We start from the raw sequence: 8,301 nt of genomic DNA on the forward strand, positions 1-8,301 counted from the left end.
TTGTGAAGCCAGACCGATAATACTTTTCTTGTAGTTGTGTGATCTGATCTTGCTGTTTCTATCGTACGAGTACAATTGTAATAATTGGCTTGAGATTTCTATCTCCGATAGGCAAGATAAAAATTAATCACAAACATCTTCGTCTCATCGTTTGTGATTCCACAATATCTTTTTTCGCCGCGTCGATTAAGACTATGGTGAGGTGATTGATAATACTAGGTTATTCTTCGGGAATATAAGTCCGGTTTATCAATTAGTTCCTGTTCACCTTGATTTATCAAAAGACGGAACAAAACTCATAGGTATATTCGTGGGAGACGGATTTATCTATTATCATAGACTTTTCTATGTGATACAGATTTGTTTATTAAAGTCTTCGACTTTGGGTCGTAGCAACTCTTAGTTGTGGGTGAGATCAGCTAAGGGAATCAAGTACGTAGCATCCTGCTGGGATCAGAGACGTAGGACCATAATTGTACCTTGGATTAGTGTGAGATTGGTTTGGGTTCAACTACAGTCAATACCGAAGTTAGTTTGGAGTAGGCTAGTGTCTGTAGCGGCTTAATACAGTGTGTGTTCAATCTGGACTAGGTCCCGGGGTTTTTCTCCATTTGCGGTTTCCTCGTTAACAAAATTCCGGTGTCTATGTTATTTCTTTTCCGCATTATATTTGTTTATGTAATTGAAATAATACAGGTTGTGCGTTGTTCAATCAATTAGAATATCCGACCTTTTGGTTGTTGATTTAAATTGATTGACACTTGGATATTGGTCTTTGGTACCATCCAAGTTATCTCTCTTTGATAAAGACTCGCAGGTTTCTATTTGCTTGAGTATAGATCAAATCGAGAGATTGAGATATAAACTCTTTGATATACTTTTCTATTGATTGAGTCTAATTGTCTAGTTGATTCTCTAGAAAGTATAGTGGAGTTTTTCCATACAGATTGCTAAGAGAAATATTGGGTGTGGTTGTTAGACCCCCGCTTTTTCAATTGGTATCAGAGCAGGCAAACACTCTAAACCTAATAAGTTTGTGTTTGATCGTTCCTTAAAAATTGTCCCCTGGGAAATTTATTTGGAAAACTTTCTCTTGGCATCTGTAACGCACGCCAGAAATCCTTAAATATTGCTCAAAGATTATTATGGTTAAAACCTTCGTTTTCTCCTGATAATCTCACTTTATCTAAAAGGGAAGTTTTAGATAATGAGTATCAATCTAAAGGAAAAAAATAAAAAGAAGGGAAGATTGAGGAAACGTTCATCACACTCAAGGATATGGACCCTCACTAGATTAACTCTTGATCTCTATGAGGAATACTATCATGATGGATCAATTGATAAAGATCTATTCAGAGCGTTTGAAGGCGTTTTTAAATTCTTAGAAAAACTTAATTCTGTTAAATCTAAGAATCACTCCGAAAAGGGTTCTGTACATGTTAAACCATCGAATAATATTATACAACCTAGGAATCGTAAGAATATCCCTTCTAGTCATATCAAACAAAGGATAGAAAGCTATAACTGCTCTGATTATCATCATTACATTGATTATATCACGGGGACTGTTCACACATATCAACCAGAAATGTTGCATGAGAATTCCTATGCACATTATGCCTCTTGGTAATAAGGACTGTATATATCTTTTAAATGGGGCAGGAAATGGTTTGATTTGTGTACAGGTTTGTCATTCACTTTTAGAATACCAATTTAAGCTTTCTACTGCATCCATCGTCTCTCACAAAGTGTGTTGTCACGGGATGTATAACCTATGATGTGCTATCGGCCGAGAAAAACCCACTTCCTTGTATGGGTCGCGGTTCACAAACGGGTCCAAGCCCATTATTGGTCTTATAAATAAGAAGTTCGCGCACCATCTTCTTCATCCCATCAGTCCGCGTACGTGAACCTCTAGGGTTTTGTGTTTTCTTCCATTGAAGTCTCCTTGGAGAAATTGAAAGAAAAGGTGTTGAAAATTCTCTCCAAGTAAGTAAATTTCTCTTATTCCTTTCAATTTCTTAGATCTCATGATGAATTCTAAGGGCTCAAAAAGAAGTTCCAAGACCTCCAATATTTCTAGCATGGATTTTCCTTGTGACCAAAATTCCCTTAGGATTAGGTTTGTTGATGATTCTTGTGCTAGAATTTTTGAAAAGATTTCATCTAAAGGTTTTATCCTAGAAAAGAAATTGGATATATCTAGTGAACATTAATAGGATTTAAGTTGCTTCAAAAAAATTCAAGCTTGGTAACATCTTTGATGAACATGGTCAAGGGTTTGATTCTCTCACAAGAATTTTCTATGCCAACATTCATGATGTTGATCTTAATAAGATGGAATTCAAATCCAGGATTAATAGAGAAAGATTTCTTGATAGAGAATTGATTTCAAAGATTACCAACATTCCGTTGGGAAATGTGCGCCTTCCTAGACCAATTGACGAACGTCCATCATGTGATGAAATCTCTCTTGGGCTTCGTGGCAAGAAGGTAACTTTGAATCAAGGAAAGTTTCCTACTAATGATCTTAATATTACATTGATGGCATTTGGAAAGCTTGGTATCCCCAATCTTTGTCTCTCCACAATTGAGAATTCTTGGTGGAGTCATGAGTTTGCGGAATTGGTCTATTTCCTTGAATCGGGGGTTCAAAGTCTCGATATTTATGGCTTTATCATTTCTCAAATGACTTCGATGAATTATCCCATCAATATGTTAGGTTATCCTTGCTTGATTGGTCAAATTTACCGTGATCGTGGTTTTGATTCAATCGGCAATTCTCTCGGGGTTCCAAATCCAGTTCGTCCTTGTACCTTCAGGCGCATAAGGGAGAATGTGAGCAAAAGACAAAAGGATGCTTCACTTAATGACTGTGACTCTACCACCTTGGGTATTATTCAAAAAATTCATAAGGATGTGTGTAAGGTCAATTCAAGGGTGAAGTGTGTGCAAGAACAATTGTCATTGGTTGCAACAAAGTTTCCCGAGCTCAAGGAAGAATTGAACACAATTCAAGCATCTTGGAGTATCTCCGATGAGGAAAAATATGAGTAATTTGTTTTCTTGTTTTCCTAGTAAATCTTCTATTTTTATTGTCTTACTTAGAAGAATAACTAGAGTTTGGAATATCCATTATTGTGATTACATGCACATTGCTATGTCCAACGTTTTCATCTTCATGTTTTTAGATTTATTGGTTTAAATTCTAAACTTGTTTGGAAGATGATTTTTGGAGTATTAATCTTTATGGTTTTATATGTTGCAATATTATTATGGGATATGTGTGTTTACGTCCATGAACTTGATTGTCCCATACTTTGTCAAAAGTAAAGTCATTCGTGAGTTGATGTGTATGTATTAATGAAAGAATGAATTGACTTTTTACAAATACAAAAGTTAAGCCTATTATGTCAATTTTTGATGGAAGATAGGTTAAAATCTTTTGTTTTCAAGGATTATGTCTATTGGATGTCATTGTGCAAATGGTGATGGAAAAATATAATGAATCCATATGTACTCTGCAGTAATTGATCTTCCCTGATCCATATTTTATTTATTACTGTGAGGCTCCGTAATGTGTCTTATGTTGAGCACTAAACAATCAAGTTGATTATTTTTATGATTAGCCTTGTTGTTGCTCCGTGATATACTTTATGTCGAGCATTTTGAACTAAATTAATCATCTTGTTTGGTTATTTAGTTATGACTCCGTAAGTTTTCTTATGTTTGAGTGTTTTTGACTGGGTTGATTATTTTCATGATTAACTTAGTCATTGCTCCATAGATTCTCTTATGTCGAGTATGACCAATTAAATTGATTACTTTTGTGATTAGTTTGGTTGTATATTTCTATTAGATTAATTGTGGGTTTTTTTCTTGTGATTAATATAATTGAGTGCTTTTAAGTCTCCATAAGTTTACTTGTGTTGAGCATTTCCAATTAAGTAAATCATGGGTTCTCTTATGATTAATTTAATTGAGTTTTTTGGATTCAAATTCATACTTGTATTTAATTTTTTATGTCCAAAGAAATCCTTCTTTTATTTTTGAAATTAAGGTTGCTCTTGTTGTTCCTTCGGGAATGACATAAAATGGGGGAGAGTTCTTTTGAACTTGTGCTTAATTGACAAATCTTTATGGGGAGTGCGTCTTTAGGGGTTATCTTGTATCTTAATAGACTCCTTGATGAATGCATTTAGCTTCGGATTTATGATTGCATCTAAATAAGATGATATATGCTTTCTTTTGGTCATGAAATATCTCTTTCGGAAATTTCATTAGGATCCCGTTCTTGTACCTTTGCCAATTTTATTGACAAAAAGGGGGAGAATTAATATGCGGTTCACACTACAAATACATATGGTTTTCGGATCATTATGTAAGGGGGAGTGGTTTCTATGTGAGATGGAGTATTGACTAAGGGGGAGTAACATATCACCATAGTATTGTTGTTAAAGTTGTGATACAATTGAACTTTGACGCCGTGTAATGATACTATGACACTATATAACAATGATTGAGAACTCTTGTTTTCTCGTTGTTATAGCTACGAATTTTCAACAACGGTGATGCTAAACTTACAACCTTTGGGATCATTGGAGTACTTGGAAGTGACGAAGATTTCAAGTAATGTTGAAGATTAGACACGTGGAATAGGAGCTACAAAAGTTTATTTATATATTTTTTGTATCTCATATGTATTGATAGTTTTGTCACTAAAATTGACAAAGGGGGAGATTGTTAGAGCATCGCTCGGTCGAACTCGCATGCGTTGCTATCTCAAGCATGTTTGTCAATGTTAGTGATCAAAACTATAAGTCTTGATTTCTAGTCTACTACAGCTAAAGTCTCGGACTAGGATAGAAAACGTAGTTGAGCTCAGGAACTCCATGGAAATCATCATACAAGACGAAGGACTACTCAAGGAACTGGTGGATCTTCATCGACTAAAAGGTATGTGAAGAATTGAACTTATCTATCACTCAAAAGTCTATTTATCTCCTATCTTGAGACAGAAGTCGTTTTGCTATATAGACTTAGATTATACATATTTGGTATTTCGAGCCGAGTTTACATCGCCTATCTATTTATCGAAATATGTGTTGGTAAAGCTTTAGCTTTAGCCAAGTTCATCTTTACCTAGTGACGAAAGTCATGTTATGTTTCAATCACTTTGAAAATTGCTCTGACGAGAAATGGTTTGTGAATAAAAACTATATGACGTCCTCTAAGAATGTTTCAATGATTGATATGAGAGTTTAGACTATATAACCATTTGGAGGATATAAGCATTGTTGTGGAAACACATATATGTATGAGTCCTTATTGCTTAAACCGAAGTTTGCGAACTTTGTTGATCAAGTGAACCGGAGTAGTGCATGAGCTAAGTCCGCGAACTCAGTCTGCAAACCTAGTCCGCGAACTTGCGAAGTTCTCAAACCCGAGAATTTCTGCTGGAGTTTGTGAACTCCATACGGGAACTTAAGTCCGCGAACCCAGTCCGCAAACTTGAGTAGGTTATGTCTAAAAACGATGTTTAGTGAACTTATCTTTATAAACTAAGGAATGCAATTGCAAACCGTGTCTATAGAGTTCATGAACCGATTCATGTGAATCAAATCTTTTTTACTTCAATTGTGTCTTGTGTAGTACATAAGATTTCCTTGCAATTGAACAACTCTCTAACTAGTTCATTTGAGTCATTTGAACTAGTTATGGTGAAGAAGAATATGGTTGATATGAAAGTGATCATATGGCTAACCATTTGGTTAACTATTGTTGAACCATCTAATGTACAAGTTTGGGTACGGTTACACAAGTCCAGGAACGTGCATTTCATTTGTGTATAACAAGCTATGTTTTCGATCTAACGGTTGATAAATATTAGCTTGAATCTAATCAGGTTTTCGTCTAACATTGAATATTGAGTGCTTTGTTACTAAGCTAACATTGATTGCAAACCCTGATTTGAAAGACTATATAAGGGAGAACTCTAGCAACTGGGAAACCTAATGCCCACACATTCTGTGTGATACTAGTTGTGCTAAGCTAGAGACGATTCTACTTTAACCTTTGGTTTATTCTTCTAAACCAGGTTAACGACTTAAAGACTTCATTGGGATTGTGAAGCCAGACCGATACTACTTTTCTTGTAGTTGTGTGATCTGATCTTGTTGTTTCTATTGCAAACCCTGATTTGAAAGACTATATAAGGGAGAACTCTAGCAACTGGGAAACCTAATCCCCACACATTTTGTGTGATACTAGTTGTGCTAAGCTAGAGACGATTCTCCTTTAACCTTTGGTTTATTCTTCTAAACCAGGTTAACGACTTAAAGACTTCATTGGGATTGTGAAGCCAGACCGATACTACTTTTCTTGTAGTTGTGTGATCTGATCTTGTTGTTTCTATTGTACGAGTACAATTGTAATAATTGGCTTGAGATTTCTATCTCCGATAGGCAAGATAAAAAGTAATCAAAAATATCTTCGTCTCATCGTTTGTGATTCCACAATATTTTTTTTCGCTGCGTCGATTAAGACTATTGTGAGGTGATTGATAATACTAGGCTGTTCTTCGGGAATATAAGACCGGTTTATCAATTAGTTCTTGTTCACCTTGATTTATCAAAAGACGGAACAAAACTCATAGGTATATTCGTGGGAGACGGATTTATCTATTATCATAGACTTTTATGTGTGATACAGATTTGTTTATTAAAGTCTTCGACTTTGGGTCGTAACAATTCTTAGTTGTGGGTGAGATCAGCTAAGGGAATCAAGTGCGTAGCATCCTGCTGGGATCAGAGACGTAGGAGCATAATTGTACCTTGGATAAGTGTGAGATTGGTTGGGGTTCAACTACAGTCCATACCGAAGTTAGTTTGGAGTATGCTAGTGTCTGTAGCGGCTTAATACAGTGTGTGTTCAATCTGGGCTAGGTCTCGGGGTTTTCTCCATTTGCGGTTTCCTCTTTAACAAAATTCGGGTGTCTGTATTATTTCTTTTCCGCATTATATTTGTTTATATAATTGAAATAATACAGGTTGTGGGTTGTTCAATCAATTAGAATATCCGACCTTTTGGTTGTTGATTTAAATTGATTGACACTTGTATATTGGTCTTTGGTACCATCCAAGTTATCTCTCTTTGATAAAGACTCGCAGATTTCTATTTGTTTGAGTATAGATCAAATCGAGAGATTGAGATAGAAACTCTTTGATATACTTTTCTATTGATTGAGTCTAACTGTCTAGTTGATTCTCTAGAAATTATAGTGGAGTTTGTCCATACAATTGCTAAGCGAAAAATTGAGTGTGGTTGTTAGACCCCCGCTTTTTCAAATTCCGGAGTAGGTCCCGGGGTTTTTCTGCATTTGCGGTTTCCTCGTTAACAAAATCTTGTTGTGTCTTTTACTTTTCTATTTCCGTAATTATAATTGTTTTATTATAATTAGAAGTAAAATACACAAACATTGTTGTATTGTCTCGATATTGTATCCATAGTCAATCACATTAGTTATCTTGTTATCGTATTGTCTCGATCTCGTATCCACAGACGATTACACAAAGTGTGAACCGATTCGTTGTATTGTCTCGACTCAGTCCATAGACAATCACTTTCGGTAGAGGACTTATAGGTGGATAAAATAAAAGATTTTGGGTACCCTCGTCTTTTCAATTGGTATCGGAGCAGGCAAACACGAAAAGATCTAACAATATGTGTTTGTTGCGATCCAACCTATAAGAATTGAATATATGTCTGATTCAGTTAACGTACCACCAAGATTTAATGGGACAAATTACCCATTATGGAAATCTGCCATGAGAGCCTTTCTTCAATCCCTAGATTTTAATACGTGACTATTAATCGAAGACGGATATCAACGTCCGAAAGGGGAATATTCATAAACTGAGTTCAAACGCTTAGCGTTCTATACCTATGAAGAAAGAACTCTTGCAAAGCAGAATTCTGATTGATTGAATACCATAATACATGCAATAAGCCATGATCTTCAACATCATGTTCTGTCATGTGAGACTTTTAAGGAAGCATGGGATGTTCTTGAGACTGTATTTGAAGGAAATGATTCCGAAAGAGAAGCACAAATTCTTTCCCTTTCATCTGAATGTGAATACCGTAAAATGGATGATAACGATACCTTCGAGGAGTTTAACTCTAAACTGTCTGAGATTGTCAATGCCTCTTTTTCACTTGGAAAGGTTATACCTGAAAAGGAAATAATATGCAAGATTCTCAGATCGTTACCATCCAGATACGAGTCTAAGAAACATGCCA

Source organism: Papaver somniferum, chromosome 8, assembly GCF_003573695.1.
Source record: "Papaver somniferum cultivar HN1 chromosome 8, ASM357369v1, whole genome shotgun sequence".
NCBI lineage: Eukaryota > Viridiplantae > Streptophyta > Magnoliopsida > Ranunculales > Papaveraceae > Papaver > Papaver somniferum.